Source organism: Narcine bancroftii, chromosome 10, assembly GCF_036971445.1.
Source record: "Narcine bancroftii isolate sNarBan1 chromosome 10, sNarBan1.hap1, whole genome shotgun sequence".
Lineage (NCBI taxonomy): Eukaryota > Metazoa > Chordata > Chondrichthyes > Torpediniformes > Narcinidae > Narcine > Narcine bancroftii.
The window spans coordinates 36,547,108-36,565,446 of NC_091478.1; the positions used below are offsets into that span (position 1 = coordinate 36,547,108).

Here is an 18,339-nt window from a genome sequence, read left to right on the forward strand (position 1 = left end):
GAGAGCCAAAACGATACTGAATTAGGTGAGAGAAAATTAGTGAAATTGAAAACTTGAGATTATTGTGGACATATTCAGTGTTGCATGTCCTGATGCTTCCATCTTAGATACAAAATCAATTGTGTGGTACCTTAAAATGGTCAATTTCTGTAATGACTTAAGAGGAATTTCATGAGGGAGTTCTCATTGCTGAATGATGGTGCACTTCACTAGTTTTAAATGTCAAAATTTCAATGCATCACCATACTCAATGAACGCCAGTGTTATAAGCATCGTTCTCAGCTGCGATGGCTACATTGGTCATCAACCAATGCCAATGTTGAGCAGCAATCGAGAGAATTCTGGATATGAAAAAATAGTGCTTAGGCCCGCAGAGTAGAGCTGATGTGAGGGAAGTATGGTTTGTGCAGAGGTCATAGTTGTTTGAGCAAGATGCTACTATTGGAAAACACAGAGGATATGTATCAGGTCATTGGCGTAGGAGGACGGAAGAATCATTTATGGAAGTGTTACGCTGATGTCAGTTGATCTGCACTACAGCACTATCATCCGGATCTTCTTGGCTAATTATTGGTTCACTGTGTTGGTGTCATTATGCCAATGACTCGGGGACGATTTGCATTGGGGAAGCATCTTTCGATTACATAGACTCCCAATGGCTCTTTCCTGGGGTTATCTGGGAGATGAGAGTTGGACACTGAGAGGGGACACCCCCTGTTCAGCCTCCCTGGAATTCATTAGCCTCCCCAAGGGGAGACAGATTCTCCTTTTTATTCCTGGCGACTGGAACCAAAACAAATGTTGGGAATACTTTATCAGCCTATTAGATTTCCATATGAAAGGGAGAGATTTTAAGTTCCGGGCAATGGTCTCTGCTCCAATTGCTGTGGCAGGCCATCCCTGTCTTTTCAAATATCTAGTAAGTTGAATCTTCCAACAATATGCCATTACCATACATTGACTCAGTCACCTCTGTATCTATCTTTTTCTTACCCCTCGATCCTACCTTATCTACATCTGTCATTCTATCCATTTCTCCCTGGATATCTACGAACAAAATGGTATTTTTGCTGTTCTCAAAGATAATTATAAATTATGTTGTCTGCCTTTTGTCAATGACTAGGAATCCTAATTTGGAATTAAATAATCATCCCTTTACAAGTGAGCAGCCTCAGTCAAACGCTAATAGTTTGTACCTTGAAGCCTACCACGTGCAACATCTGCAGTGGGTTCTGTCGAGTGGAGTGCTTCGTAAACATTACAAGCCAATATCTGTTTCTCAGCAATTGCCAGACAATAGTTTTAAAGCAGAGAAAATCTCAGTGGACCACAATAATTGAGTTAGAATGGTGTGTGACAAGATGTACCTTTTGAAATAATGTGACAATTCAGCGGAGCACCTGACATGCTGATTCATCGCCCCTTTTTATACAACCCACTACCATGGTATCGTCAGCGAATTTGTAGATGGTGTTGCCGTACTGAGCCACAGTCATCGGAGTATAGAGAATAGAGCAGTCAATAAAGAGCATCCTGATGTATGCAGGTGCTCCAGGGCTTTTTATAGAGCCTGTGAGTTGGCATTCTGACTTATTCAAGAAAGTTTCAGTGAGGGTTTGCTGAATAATGAACAGTTGAAAAATCTCCTACAGTTTATACCTGTGTCCTTGACATCAAAATGCTGGTTATTTTGCTTTTGTTTTTCTGTAACTTTGATATTAGAGTTCAAAATTAGTGCATGAATGCTTCCATCGTGCTACTGAGGGTTGCCAACATGTTGGCAACCGCAAATAAAGGACTGGGCATCCATGGTGACAATCATGAAGCCCAGGCCAGGGAAAGTGAAAGCTGTTGAACTGGTGGAGAGCGATGAAGAGGCCCTGGATGTATATGGAAAGGGAATGGACCAAAGGGGACATAATGGAGTTGAGGATACCAGTTTGACAGCCAGGATCATGTGGGAACAATGGGTTTGTGGATCTTAGTAGAATCTGGGAGTGTGGGATATGAAAACAGTGAGTTTAGAGGCTGTGCAAAGAAGATCACTGGAAGTGATAAGATAATTGCGGATGCAGGAGATGGTTGCCTGATGTTTCCTGGTGGCGTCCTGCTCAAAGGATAAGTAAGAGGAGGTTTTCTGTCATCTGGCTTCGGAGAGGTAGAGGTGAGTGCTCCAGACCACAACAGCATCACCCTTTCTGCGAGTTTGATGTTAAGGTTATTCCAGTCATCTAGTTTTGTAAATTTACCTTTAAATTTCTGTTGCAATGCAAAAGCAGACTATTAAAGACTCTGAATTACAGTTGAAAATCAGAAACTGCAGATGCTGAAATTCCAAATTAAAAACAGATATTGCTCGAAACACTCAGCAGGTCAGGCTGCATCTGCAGAAAGAAGGGCAGAGACAATGGTTCTAGCTGGAGACCATTCGCTCAGAACTGACCCTTTGAGTGTTTCTAGCACTAAAGTGTTAGTAATCCAGAACATCAGTGCTGGCATCAAACTGGCTTATAAATATGGTGTAATCAGTTCATAGGCAAATATCTAGCCACAACAAGCCGCATTTGTGGGAAGAGAAAAAGAGTAAACATTTTAATATTTTTTATCAGAACTAATAGAAGTATCAGCCTTAAATGTTAGCTCAGTTCTCTCTGCAGATGCTGCTTGACCAACATTTTCCGTTTTTGCTTCAATCATTGAGCCATACAGCAGGTAAACAACTTCTCGATGCAAACCATGCTAATCCCATTTACCTGTGTTCAGCCCATATCCCTTTCAACCTCACCTTGCAACCCCTGACTGGTGGGCCATGTTTACTCCAAAAGCCAAGGTCTAGACACCTTCAATGTCCATCGCATAGCATTTATTCTGCTACTGTTCCTTATTCCTTGTTCATTCCAGCCAGTCAGCCATTTTCAACAAGTTCCCATCATCTGCAGCATCAGTTTAGCATATTTCAATGAAAGAGGGAGAGAGAGAGAGAGAGAGAGAGAGAGAGAGAGAGAGCGAGCACACTTAAGTTATTAAGCACTGCTTTGGTATTCTGCTTGTTCACCATCTACATAAATGAGATCTTGGCCCTAATAACATGGAGATGATGAGAGAGTTTTCTTTCTCTTGCATACACTTATTCATTGTTTGGAGTCTAGTTTGTGAAATCAAAATGAATGCAATATTATTCTGAGTAGCCAACCCATGTGTAATTCAATACAAAATACTGCATCTAAATAATAGATGATTGACATTGTTGCTTCCCTGAAGCAGCTCTTGTCCCAACTTCATTAGTCCTTTTCACATTGCATTGTAAAATGGAGATTCCCTGGAAATTTTCCCAGGAAGTGCTGTGAAAAGATCAGCCTGGGAATTTTAAACGGGGTCTACAACCCTACCCACGAGGTAAGGCCATGACCCTGGGAAATTTTCCTAGACCACCCTCTCCCTGCAATGTCAAGAACCAAATGGCCAAGCAGGGAAACCTCGTGATGCCAGCGCTTGCGTGCTGCGACACATAAGCAATTAAAATGAAGAGATACTTACCAGTAGAGGACAGTGGGTCACTTCGGCCTGTTGCGAAGGCAGCACAATGTGGGATGAGTGGTCGTTCTCATTAACCATAATCTTTCACGCAGCTATATTTCCAAGAGCGGGTCCAGCTGCATGAGGGATTATGGGAAATGAAGTCGGTCATTCATCCTGCATTGTGCCACCGTCGTGAAGTGCCAAAGCACAGGGGGGGTGGTGGATGGGCGGGTGACCAACCGATGGGAGGGAGTGGGTGGGTGAGAGACACGTGAGGAGGGGAGGGTGTGGGTGGGAAATCAACAGTTGGGGGGGAGCTTGCTCTTACTCCTGTCAGTGCGTAACGTGTCATCGGTTGGGGGCCGACACTCCCCTAAATTGCTGGGGAGAGCAAATTCCCAGGAATTTGGACCGTGGTGTGAAAGGCCCAGGAGGTCCTGAAGTCCTGGGAATTTCTCCGGGAAAAAGTAGGGTCACCGCTTGCCTGCGGTGTGAAAATGTCTATTGAAACAATGGCCTTCTCCTCCATGCCTTGTAGATTCTGGAAGCTCGGTCATCGAAGACTATTCCCACAGCAGGAGACCAAGTAGTAAATTGCATTTCAAGATAAAGCAATTTCCCTGCTGTAAATTTATATCAGGGTCAGAAAGAGTTACGTGGACTTTTGGCTTCAATGTTATCAGGATCTTAATTCAAAGTTGTGCTGTAACTTTTGATTCCAGTTTGAAACAATGTTCCACAACCTCAAATGTGATAATATTTATATTCTTAAAGTCATCCTATTCAAAGCACTACTAATATCTCTGAAAACTTGATATTTTTCCATTTTTGCATTTCCTCGTTTGCATTTTTTATATTGTAATTTTCACATCGGCCTTGACTGATTAATTTGACTGGTGCTAAATATTTGCAATCTGAAATCATTCTTAATTTTGTCAACCATTCTCTTTTCTCTCTTCAATCCTGCTGGTTCTTTTTGTTCGGAGATTTAGTTGTCCTCCATTGCCCGAGAAATGTTGTTGAGGATGAAGTCCAAGAGGAATGTGCTCTGTAGGCAATTTGGATGAGACCTCAAAACACGTGAGAAGAGAGAGACAACTAATTGTCAGAGCAGCTAAGAGAGAGGAGGGCATTTAGAAAGGATTGAATGAAAGCCAGAAATAATTAATTATCTTCCCTCTCCGCTTCAGTCTTGAAGCAGGGCCTTGATCCAAAATACTGACAATTCATTTCCCTCCCACTGATGTTGTTCAACCTAATATGTTCCTCCAGTAGTTGTCTTTCGATATGGATCCCATCATCATCTGCCTCGTTTGTTGCTAGAAAGCAATGCACTTTTGTTTTAGGCCTGTGACCAGTGGTATGCAGCAGGGATGGTGCCAGGTCCTCTTGTTATTTATGATTGGGATGATAATGCTTTTGGCACTAAAATATTGCTGGAGGAACTCAGCAGGCCAGGCAGCATCTGTGGAGGGAACTGGACAGTCAACGCTTTGGGTCGAGACCCTTCATCTGAATTGACCCCATTTTCACCTGAGCCAGAAGGTTATGGCTTGGAGTATCACTGCAGAATGTGGTGCAAGAAGAATGTACAGTGTGGTACAGAGGAACTGCAATGTTGGGGTGCGAGATCCAAATGGATATCCAAGTTTACAATATGTTTTTAATAAAACAACAAATGCAGACATGCTATATATGTAAGCGATGACCATTTCCTCCTTTGGAATGGCCACCAAGAATGGGACGTGGAACTGAAATCAGAAAAGTGTGAGGGGTTGCAAGGTGAGGTTTAGAGGGATATGGGATGAACACAGGCAAATGAGATTAGAAGTTAGGGTGAAGGGCCTGTTTACCTGCTGTATGGTTCAATGACTGAAGAAAAAAAACAAAATGTTGCTCAAGCAGTGGCTGCAGAGAGAAGAACTGAGCTAACATTTAAGGCTGATAACCTTGCATTATTTTTGATTTAAAAAAAATTAAAAAGCTAATTTTTTTTTCATCCCAGAAATGTGGCTTCTGCGGCAAGTTATTTCCATCTTTTCTGTTTTCACCTTGCACTAGGGCAAAGTGAAGAAAGCAGCTCGTTTTGTTGCAGAGAAAGGTAGTGCATCAGAGAGAACAAAGGAGGCATTTGTGATAGCTTGGGGAAGTATAGGAGACTGTGATGAAAGTCGTGGTGGTGCTGGCTGAATGTGGCTGGGTTTTGGCATGTGATCTGTCGAAGTGAGCTATGAATTAGAGAAGATGATTAAGGACAAACGAGAGAGAGGGGGGGAAAAAATTCATCTTTTCCAAACAGATTGTTTACATTTAACAAGCCTTCACGACGCTGTTGCAGCTAACATTTCCACTATTAACATCAGTGTCTCACTTGGTCTTAATCCTATCACCGATATCCTCCTTGTTCTCTTCTCTCCCTCCCCTTTACTCCTGATGAAATATCAATGAGTTGAAACATAATCTAATGGACACTGCTTGGCCTACTGAGTATTTCTTACACTTTCTGTTTTCATTTTTGATTTCTGGCATCTGCATTTTTCCTCTTTTCCAGCACCACTCAAATGCCTTGATGAAGGAACTACGGTTGCCAACTTATCCCACCAGAACAAGCTCCCACAAACACCAACAGGATTTAAAAAAAAATAGACTGAAGGATAAATGGATACATACGATTTGGGACAACAGGAGTTTTGGGGGGAGGGGTTAGTTCTTTGAAATAATACCACAGCAACATAGGAATTTATCAATAGGGCTTCGATAATACATCTTGGCTGCCCGATAGCGCCCCAACATTGAAGTCCCTCTGTACCACACAGTGCATTCCTCTTCTTGCACAACTTTCTGCCGCGATACTTCAAGCTGTAACCTTGTGACTCAGGTGAAAATTGGGTCAGTTCAGATGAAGAGGGTCTCGACCCGAAATGTTGACTGTCCAGTTCCATCCACAGATGCTGCTTGGCCTGCTGAGTTCCTCCAGCAGTATTTTACCTTGTGAAAATGGTACCAATGGAGTCAGGTCCAGAGAAGGACAGAAAAGGTCGAATCTTGTGACATAAAACTAAAATGAAAGGAAGATTCCATAAAGGTGCCATATATTTTCCGGAGATGGGTATGGATCCATGCTTTATGAAATGGGACACTGAAAATTGGAGGCAGTCTGCTTTATCATACCCATTGACCTAGGTCACATCCCATCCTGGTAAAAGGCACATTTTAATGGTGGAGGAACCACCAGTGAAAACTTTGTAGAGTGAAAAGGTAATCTCCAAGACCAAGATACACTAGTGAGAGGCAAGGGCAGCCTTTCATTGTAATCAGCTCATCACCTTCTGGTTTTCATGTGGAACGACTTAGGACCTCTCTGGTAGCTCATCTCTCTTTTAGTGTGTAGGAAGCTGCTCAATTGTCCCAATGTCCATGTTGACTATTATAACATAGCAGTGGCCTAAAAATTAGGCTCTAGAATTTTGCAGTGTGGAAACAGACCCATTTGCCAATTACATTCATCCCAACTGAAGTTGTATAAATAAGCCCATTCCATTTGCCTGCATTTAGCTGATATCCCCCGAACTCTCTCTATCCGTGTCTTTTAAAACACCCAGCTCTCTTTGATCTGAGCCCGGTGTCTTCTGTTTATAGGTGGCAACATTTTATGAGGCCTACATCATCATTTTTCTAAAGATGGACTCTAGAAGTAAGATCTAATCCCTGGTGATCACCATTGAGGAAATCTAGTTCAGGTCATTCACCTTAAGTACAATTCTTCCCTGTTATGCCAACTCTCAAATTCCCCAACATTCACTAATACCTTGTACACCCTCCTCCTCAATCTACCTTGTACCACTACCATTCCCAACATAAACCTTATGGCAGTGATTCCCACATTTTTCTTTTCACTCACATACCATTTTAAGTATTCCCTACGTCATTGGTGCTCTGTGATTAGTAAGGTATTGCTTCAGGTGGTATGGGGATGGAAAGAAAAAGTTTTAATCGTACCTAATTGACTCGTTATGTGCACGGTTTCATAACTCCGAAGGAAGTAGGCCAATGGCAATTTTTCTCAAGCAGAATATTTCAGTAACAATTACTCTCAACCTTCCCTTCCCACTCACATCCCACCTTCAGCAATCCCTTACTAATCACAGAGCACCGATGGCATAGGGACTACTTAAAGGTGTATGTGAGTGGGAAAGGAAAAGGTTGAGAACCACTGCCTTATGGTCTCAATCCCTCTGACTGCCCCTCAACATTTTGGAGCAATTATTCCTTGAACAAAATGTCCCTTGCCCACTCTGCCCAGTAACTCCATTTTATTTTGGGGGGGGGGGGGCATTTACTCTCTGGACCAGTGAGATTTAACAGATTGTGATTGGAGGGATAATTGGGTTGATTGTCATTTATAGTTAAGAGAGAACAGCATCGTATTGATGCAGCCTGTCTTCCAGGGAGAATAATATCAGAGTCTGCTTATAATGTGGAAAAGGGATAGGACTATGTTGTTGAGGTTATTCAGGGGAACAAAGAACAATAACCCAAATAATAGTCATAAATGAATGAGCTCATCCTGACTCCTTTAAGTGCTGTCAGGCTCATAATCCAAGGTCCCCACTTCCATTTTAAGTGCACATCACAAGAATTTGTGTCCTTCAATGGTAATACATTGAGCAAAATATAATAAACCATTCACCCTGCTGGTAAACGAGCTTATGCAAATAGTGTGCATATAAAGTCTTCATTGAGGTATGATGAGTACATTACAGCTCATTCATAAATTTGCATGAGCATAAATTTGCCAGATTTGTGTCTCATCTCCAGAGTACACCTACATGTCATCCAGGAGAAAAAGATCACAGGGGCATTGAGGGGCATTGAAATTGTGCTTCGATTTTAAATTTTCTTTAGTTCATCAGGAAAAGTCAACAGATAAAGATCATCCAGGTGGTTTATTTAGTCGTAGCTCACTTGAAGATTAGTGAAGGAGATGGTGCACCATCTTGTAATCATCTTGATGGTCTCGCTGACATATACTGTTCACTAGAACTGGCGATTGTACACAAAAACCTTGTATGCTTCTTAGAATACATCTAGACATGACTTAAACCTTTTGGCACTTAGGAACGAGCCTTGATAAGAATGGCAATCAAATGAGCGAGCTGTGAAGTTGGGTTCTCTGGCAGGCAGGAATTGTGTTTCAATCTGAATGTTATGTGTAGTGGTGGGGTGGGGGGAAGGGAGTGGGAGGGCATTCTGCTGAGAAGAAAATATCTCGTCACAGGGAAAGGGAGTATTTTTAAATCAGTTTAATTTTTTTTTAAACCTGCAAAATGAAAGAGGATGTCAGTGAAGCACACTGTGCTGATCTTAAACTGTACCAAAAACATTCATCTAATTCATTAATATTCTTCAGGGAAAAGACTCTTTGCTGTAAATGCTGTGCATTTCCACACTGGAGGGGTTGTGGGAGGTGGGAAAGATACATGTATATGGACAGTAGGAACAGGATAGGGCCTTTGTTCTTTTGAGCTTAATGTACCAATCAATGTGTCAAAACCTTTGACGTCTAGGTATCTCTTAAATATTTTCAACCATTTGACTGTCACAACTTTCTGTGGGCAAAATATTTCACAGTTCATCACCTTCTGAGTGAACGACAGTATTCTTACACATATAATGCACACATCATACGGGGATATTTTTTACATGTTGAAAGAATGCGCACAATTAATAGTGAGTGTGGAAAGTCAAACCAGCAATTTATAGTGGACATAGGAATATAATAGCTGCATTAAAAGAACGCATTCAATTTAGAGCAGCCATGGGAAAGATGCAATGTATAGTGAGCATGAGAATGTAATAGCGGCAATGAAAGAACGTGCACAATTTATAGTTTGTGTGGGAAATTTTGATCTTAGGAATATCTCTTTGAACTGAATGCTATGGTATTCCTATAAACAGGACATTCTGGCGAGGGCACTACACCTTATCAATGTTAATTGCCCAGACCTCTCCCTGAGGGAGGAGATTAACATATCAAGTGCCTTTGATTTGAGACAATATTAGAATTAAAATCCTGCTGAATTCAAAAGCCTGTCTTCAATCTATTTAATTGATTGCTCTCCAAAGCTTGTTAATGTGTTGTAGCAGGATATCATCTGGGGTACATTGATTGGGTGTTAATTGTGGGAGATTAACAGCGGCAGATATTGGTAAGAGCTTTGTTTCATGTTCCATTTAAATGCAAATTGCTTTTGTCAGTCTGAATTGAGAATATTATATCCATGTGGTGTATGTGGGTGCGTGTTATACGAAAATATTTTTACACAATTTAGGATTTTCTGCACATTATATGCACGTGTGTTATACAAGTAAAAATATGGTAATTGGTCATCTCCTTTTTACCCGATTCCCAAAATCTATAACAAACCAGGAAAAATTTGTCTTGCCAATTTAGAATTTTGTAAATTTCAATGAGATCAGTGGTTTTTAAACTGCCCCCAAACTCACATTCCACTGTAAGCAATCCCTATGTCATGTGCTCTGTGGGGTCATTTCAGGTGGTCTGTGAGTGGGAAGGGAAGGTTGAGAACCACAGCTCTAGTCCTAATTGTAACTGAAATATTTTGCTTGAGAAAAATTGTCATTGGCCCATTTCTTCTGGAGTTGTGAAATCGTGCACTTAACGAGTCAATGAGGTACGATTAAAACAGTGGTTTTCAAACTCTTTGGCTTGGCTTCGCGGACGAAGATTTATGGAGGGGGTAAATGTCCACATCAACTGCAGGCTCGTTTGTGGCTGACAAGTCCGATGCAGGACAGGCAGACACGGTTGCAGTGGTTGCAGGGGAAAATTGGTGGGTTGGGGTTGGGGGTTGGGTTTTTCCTCCTTTGTCTTTTGTCAGTGAGGTGGGCGCTGCGGTCTTCTTCAAAGGAGGTTGCTGCCCTACGAACTGTGAGGCGTCAAGATACACGGTTTGTGAGATCAGCCCACTGGCGGTGGTCAATGTGGCAGGCACCAAGAGCTTTCTTTAGGCAGTCCTTGTACCTCTTCTTTGGTGCACCTCTGTCACGGTGGCCAGTGGAGAGCTCGCCATAGAACACGATCTTGGGGAGGCGATGGTCCTCCATTCTGGAGACGTGACCTACCCAGCGCAGTTGGATCTTCAGCAGCGTGGATTCGATGCTGTCGGCCTCTGCCATCTCGAGTACTTCGATGTTGGAGATGAAGTCGCTCCAACGAATGTTGAGGATGGAGCGGAGACAACGCTGGTGGAAGCGTTCTAGGAGCCATAGGTGATGCCGGTAGAGGACCCATGATTCGGAGCCGAACAGGAGTGTGGGTATGACAACGGCTCTGTATACGCTTAACAGTGGTTTTCAAACTAAGCCATCCCTTACTAATCACAGAGCACTTTTGGCCTCGAGTTTAGAGGAGCATTTTGAAACACCACTGAATTAGATTACTTTTCCTCCCAAACTCCAGTGAAAACAGAATTGATTGAATCTCTACACATACAGCAAATTAAGCTCATGGGCGGGGGGGTGGGGGGAGCGCCTAAGAGAGTTATGATGCATGGTGATAGCATTGAAAACCATTGGGGCTTAGGTTCAGTGATGGGTGCATTTGGCAGTAGATCAAGACCACTAACTTGTTCAAGAAAATGTGGACTTGATGAAGAGTTCTGAGGTCAGGGCCAGGGTCAATCAAGGGTTGAAGAATTTGATATGGTGGGAATTGCGTATGGCAGGAGGGAGTCTGATAAATACTGGGGCTCTCATGAATGGAGTCTCATTTTGGAGTAGAGATATTGAAACCTGAATGATCCTGGAGTGTCATTTCTGGCAGTTCTCTAAAAAATAGTGTTGGAGAAGGAACGATCCCATTAGATTAGCATCGAACGCAGAAATTATTCCAGATAAAGTGAGGTGATTCACAACCAATAACATCCATTTAGATTTCCTGAGCAGCAGAAATTGATCTGGAGTTGAAGGTGATTGTGCTCTGCTGCAGGGTGGGAAAAAAAAAATCAGTAGTACTGAGGAATCAGTGCCATAAATCTTAATTTTGGGCATCTGTATAGACCCATTTGTGACTCCAGTCTCTTACTTCTGTAACTGATCCTTAAATGCTTTCTGAAATGGCGAACAAGTCATATGATGCCCACATCACAAGAACACATTTAAATAAGTAACATAAAACAATTGTTGGCCTACAGTCAAGGGATTATGTGTCGACAGAATCCTGACTTTCCTCATTTGTACTTGCCCATGTCATCCTATTTCTATCAGCAGTGGATCAGGGGTCACAGCCCACCAATCAAAACCATTCAGAGAGTGGTTAAACTATTTGATCTAAAATTTTCTTTGGAACAAAGTAAATATTAAGGTTTGAAATCAAGCAACTATTAGAACATTATTGGGGAAATTTGGATCACAAGCTCCGAATTAATTCTAAATAAAGTAATTATGTATCATATAAGTGTTTAATGATTGGGGCAGGCTCGATTCTAAATAAATAGTAATGTGTCATATAGGTGGTTATAGCTGCAGTAAGCAAGAATTTTGGTGCATATCCACATTCTAAAATGTTTATGATAATAAACTCCATATCAGGATCCTAAATTTCTCCTGTAATATATCATCTACTTTAATGTAATCTCCCAAATATTCACCGTACATTAAATGTAATCAATATGTTCCAACTAACAGCTTCAGCAGTCTTCTGCAAATGGCCCTGTCATCTGCTAGTTAAAGCTGAATCACTCACTGTGAACAGGTCTTTCTGATAGTGCGTCATATGATTGTTTTCTCTTATTGATGAACCTCAATTTTTACCTAATAAAATGCACAGTTTTCTGACCTTGATCTCGAATGTTGTTGCCCAAGTTCAGACCATACTTTTGTTAGTGATTTAGTCAATGAATGCTGTAAAAAGTGGAAAATGTAGCTGTATCACATTCGAATTGTGCCGAGCCACGCAGCCGTAGGTGTAAAGAGATTAAATGCAACCTGCAAATGATTTTTTAAAATTATCTCTTTATCAAGTGTTTGTTCTCTATCCCAAACAGATACTAGTCTCAACATATTGAGGTTTGCCAGAAAGATATTTTTGTGACACATTCAAGTCAGGTCAACTTTATTGTCATCTGATTGTACATGTAAAAAAACAGACAAAACAGCGTTCTCCAGTCCTCGGAGCAAAACAAGCAGACACACAACCAGATATAACAGCCATACAGACAAGCAATACATATGCAGGACAAGTATTTTATCTGTTGAATCAATAAGTAAATATTGTTTCACGAATATGAGAGTCTTGGAGGGTTAGTGTGGAGCCGTTCCTTTGGTTGTTCAGCGTTCTCACTGCCCGTGGGAAAAAGTGTTCCTCAGCCTGGTTGTATTGGCTCTGATGCTCCTGTATCTCTTCCCTGACGGGAGCAGCTGAAAGATGCTGTGTGGAAGGGGCCTTCATTGATTTTGAGTGCACTCTTTAGACAACGATCCCGGTAGATCACATCGATGGGTGGGGGGGGGTGGCTGGGGGAACGAGGTAGACTCCAGTGATCCACTCTTCCACTCTTATGGCCTGTGGGTTAAATTCTGATCCATTTCTCTGCAGGAACCATACCACACTGTGATGCAGCCAGCCAGAACATTCTTGATAGAGCTCCTATAGAAGGTTAACATAATGGTGGCCAGTAGCCATGCCAACTTCAGTCTTTTCAGGAAATTCAGTTGCTGTTGCGCCTTCCTGACAAGTGAGGACAAGCGTGTGTCCACAACAGATTACTAGTTAAGTGAACTCCAAGGAATTTGATACTCCCCACTCTCTCTACTACAGACTTGTTGATGGGTAGTGGAGGGTAGTCATTCCTGGTCCTCCTGAGGTCCACAATCAACTCCTTTATCTTGCCCATATTGAGACTTAGGTTGCTTCTCTCGCGCCATTTCTCATCTTCTCTGTAGTGCGACTCATCATTGTTGCTGATGAGGCCGACGACTGTTGTGTCATCTCCAAACACGATGACACTGTTGGAGCTGGATCTGGCGATGCATTCGTGAGTCAGTAGCATGAACAGTGCGCCAGGGTTCAGCATGATGGTGCTACCGACCCGGACAGACTGTGGTCTTTCCGTTTGGAAGTCCAGGATCCAGTTCCAGAGACTGGTGTTGAGTCCCAGCGAGGACAGCTTCTCCGTCAGCCTCTGGGGAATGATAGTGTTAAATGCCTAGCTGAAGTCAATGAGCAGCAGCCTGGTGTGTGAAGCCTCGTTCTCTAGGTGGGTAAGAACAGAGTGAAGGAACAAGACTATAGCATCATCTGTGGAATGGTTTCTTCTACAGATGAATTGAAATGGGGCCAGTGTCTCTCGGAGGTATGCTTTGATGCATTCCATCACCAGATACTCAAAGCATTTCATAATGGTGGAGATCAGTGTCACAGGGTGGTGGTCTTTGAGGCCTGTTTTAGTCACCCTCTTGGGAACTGAGATGATGCTGGCTGACTTGAACCCTATGGGAGCGATGGACTGCTGCACTGAGGGGTTGAAGATGTCTTTAAAGACTTCTGTCATTTGGTCTGCATAATCCTTCAATACCCGAGCAGGTACATTGTCCATGACTCTTTTAAGATAAGATTGCAATTAATGAGAAAAGTGCAGGAACACCAAGATTTCAGTGCCATAATGTGTCATGTCTGCTTTTATATTTGAGAAAAAAATTCTTTCTGAATATGACCAAAGTAAGTATTTGTTCAAGAATTTCAATTCGAAAGTGGTTCAGGCCATTAGCTCTGATAGATCTTTTTTTTATTTCAGTGAAGCTTGCCTCAGCTTTTACGTGGTTACGATGAGCCATTCGTGTGAGTGCATCTAATAAGACCCTTCAGAGTTCACCGAAGTGAATGACGTTTTACATCATCAGAAATTCAATTCTGATCTTCGCAGCAATTCAATTTTGGTTGAGGACAGAATGAAATTTCAGAATTAAACGTGAATAACATTGATGCAGGAATCAACACTGCAATTAATCTGTTACTCAATCCAGCCAAACATCATTCCAAAGGAGTTCAATGAACGTATTCAAATTTGTCTTTAACTACAGATCTAAGTCAGAAATAAGATGGAAGGAAAGAAAACTCAAACCCATATATTGTTTATTTTCTTATTAAACATTTATCATTGACTTAGTGAACCTACTTGTTGTCAGACCTATTTTCTTACCTCTATTGTACCTGGCCCTTGAGCATAAGGAGACACAATAGGAAACTATTCAGGTACCTGCCTGTTTTTCCTTAGAGATGACAAAGTGCCCAGGCCCGAAACTTTGGTTGCCCTTTCCTTCCTATGGATGGTGCATGACCTGCTGAGTTTCTCCAGCAGGTTTGTGTGTTGCACTCGACCTCGGCTTTTCCAGACTTCCTTGTTGAATTCAACAATGAGAAGTAGCTGGTTGGTCTCACCTGAACATCTAAAAGCATACTTTATTCATAATAGATACTTTTTGTCTGTGATTGTTACAAAGTCATTTCAATATGTTCACTTGCACTGTGCCAACATCATTCCTAGTTCTTCTGTAAGTAATGCATCCATGAGGGGCATGAAAGTCAATTATACAGGGTCTAACTCCACATGACCCTAAGGCTACAGAACCTTTGCAATGGCTGCACCAAAACTCATGTGTCCCTCAAAACATGTTCCTGACTCTGGAACGCTTCGGCCAACAGCTTCACTGACAGGCACCTGAAAATTGGTTATTTGAGGGCTTGCTTCATTACATTTTTTTCTTCTTGTTTTATTTCACTTTTTCCTTCTTAAGGTAACAAGAAGGAATAAATCAATCAACCACTGAAACAGCAGAGCTTAAAATAGGAGAGAAAATAATAGTCTTATAATTACTAAATAACCAAAATAAATAATTCACATGGGGGATAATGCACAACTTCACCTACCTGGACAGCATACTCTCTCACGCAGTGAACATAGACACTGAGGTCAACAACAAGATTGCCAAATCCAGCTCCGCCTTTGGGAGACTCTGTGAGAACATCAGGGAGTGGAGAGGACTCAGCCTTACCATCAAGCTGAAGGTCTACTGTGTAGTGGTCCTTACCATCCTCCTTTATGCCAGCAAGACCTGGACTGTCTACAGCAGACACGCCAAACAGCTCAACCACTTTCACTTGTGCTGTTTCTGCATCAGTTGGCAGGACTAAGTCCCCGACACGGAAATCTTGGAGTGAGTTCGGCTCTGCAGCATCTATACCCTCCTGAAAGCTCAAGCCAGGTGGGCTGAACATGTGGTCAGAATGTCAGACAGCCGATTACCTAAGCAGCTGCTGTACAGAGAACTGTGTCAGGGCAAGTGCTCAGTGGGTGGGGAGGGGAGGGGGGGGGGCAGAAGAAACATTACAAAGACTGCCTCAAAGCAGTGATGTCAACATCAACACATGGGAGTCCCTTTTCATCGACCGTCCAGCTTGGCTCAGCAAGATCACCCCAGGAGCCCGTGCAGCTGAAGTCTGGCTTATCATCGAGGTGCAACAAAAGCGTGCTGTGCGCAAAGCCCAAGCGCATCCACTGCCATGACAGCACCCACCCACTTGTGTCTCACATGTGGGCAAGCCTTCAGGGCCTGGATTGACCTCACCAAACACCTCTGGATCCACAGCCACCAATCTCCAATTTGACTTTGAAGTCATGACTTTGAAGTCATGGTCATCTTTAACTATGAAGGACGAACAACAACCAACAACTAATGCACAAAATGTGGGCGAGAAATGCTGTCCTCAAATTGTGGCACAAATTGGTCTTCCTTGAGTCTAGAACATATCCTGCTTCACCCTCCCTGAAGTAATGTCCTGCAGTCCAGAAACCTCGAGATCTCATGCACAATGGCCTTCCTTTCCCCAGCTCCACTATGGCAGAGCCAGCAGAGATGATACCCTGGTGTCAGTTCACCAGTCAGGAGGGATGAGGCTTGGAGAGAGTTCTAGAAGAGTATAGACTGAATCAGCAGGATTCTAAAACTTTGGGGGGAGGCATATATTAGTGGAATGAGAAACCCATCACCTTTGAGGTCTTAGTGGGGCATAAGGTATCAAGGATGCAATCGCGTGATGGACTGGAAGTTTTATAGCCTTCTTGGCTTGAGATTCAGTGCCAAGTACCCAGAGCTAATGCCTGATTTGAGGGTAAGATTTAGTGTTGTGGTTGTTGCCAGGAATTAGACAAAGTCCAGAAGCCTACCCATCTTACCTTGACAGACCAACAGGCTCACAGAACCACGTGATCTCCGCCACACCCGTTTATACATCTATGTCTTTATGAAGTATTTAACAATGATTTTTTTTTTCATTTACGGAAATAAATGGAGCTGGTAAGACCATTATTTATTATCTATCTTAAATATCCTTTGAAATTAGTTGCTTGGTTAGTTCAGAGAGCAGTTAAGAATCAGCCATATTCATATTTCAGAGTTGAACATGTACCTCATTGAGTAAGAATGGCAGACATTATTGATCAATTACTGATGGGATTTTTCAATCATTCATGGTTATCATTCCCAAAATTATTTTAATTTAATTTCTTCAACTTCTATGATGGGATTTTAATATGTCTTTTTTCCCAAATAAATGATCTGAATACTTGGATGCCAGGCTAGAAACTTAACCAGAATATCATATGTGATGGAATTGTGTCATTATGTATATTATTTAGTAAAGCGATTTTTGTGAGTGGATAGGGACACAGACACCACAGACCCTTATACACAGAAACCATTCTGAAAGTCAAAATGTCTGCTATTCCATTGTTGGTTAAAGATCTGTAAACCACCATAAAACCTGAAGTGATGGCATCTGTTCACAAGTAAGTTCTTGCTTCAATGGCCTGTGCAGATAGGTCAGAGTCCTTTCCTCATGATTCATACTTTTGAAGTGGTTTGAAGGAACAAATCAGCAATCAGGTCATGTCATGTGATTAAAGACACTTCAAAGAGACATCTTTAATATTACACTAGTTTTCATCTAAGGTCAGAAATGCAGTAGCCTCTGGTCAGAGAGGTACAATTTGTGTTGTATTCTCCTAATCATGAGAGATGCACAAAATCAGTGGTAAGGAAAAGCCACTCACTTTAGCTGTCTCTTTGAAAAGAGGACAGTTTCACTGTGTCCATTTTTACACGGCCACTTCATGTAACCCTTGCCGGGGTTTGTGAAATCATCGTGGAAAAAAATATAAGTTCTGAAACCTCCATGCAAGAGAGGTAAATCATTCGTATGAAGAAACAATTCTCTGAAAACAAATCTACAAGAATTTTGTGAGTTTTGTGAAGTCTGAGGCCTCATACCTACTCCATAATTACTTTTGAGCAACAATTTAAAGAATCTGAGTTTCAACTCAAAAGTGACTGAACTTTAAAAATTGATTTTTTTTAACAGTCGTGCCTAAACTGTAATGGTTTTTGACCTCCTGCCGCCTCCCCCCCCCACACACACACACAAACATATTTGCGCATAGTGGGGTTAAGTTGGAGTTAATTAAGATTTTATATTGTTAATGTTATTAATAAAAATTGTTGTTTGAAGATACCATTATCTTGGTGAATTAATATTGCTGCTGGTCCAGTACGTAACACATTTTATCCCATTAATGTATTCAGGAAGAAAATATCCTGAGAATATGCAATAAGTATGACTTTGACATCCTGAAACTAAGTTTAAAAGTGTACATAGAGTACTACTTGCCAGAAAAGTGGAGTTATTTCTCAAAGAAAGATGGCATTGTTGTTGATAGTGCAATTTCAGATATTATGATTGGT

General features: G+C 41.8%; 1 protein-coding gene and 1 long non-coding RNA gene across 4 annotated transcripts in view; both read left to right on the forward strand.

The window, feature by feature from the left end:
* The window catches only part of LOC138744470 (uncharacterized), a 50,824-nt gene extending 36,112 nt beyond the window's left edge, over positions 1-14,712 (forward strand). The window contains exon 3 of the long non-coding RNA XR_011345555.1: positions 14,337-14,712. This is a non-coding gene — a long non-coding RNA (uncharacterized lncRNA). The remainder of the gene's footprint in view (positions 1-14,336) is intronic.
* The window catches only part of LOC138744465 (cGMP-dependent protein kinase 1-like), a 592,254-nt gene that overhangs the window by 304,141 nt on the left and 269,774 nt on the right, over positions 1-18,339 (forward strand). The gene's annotated exons all lie outside the window — the stretch shown is intronic.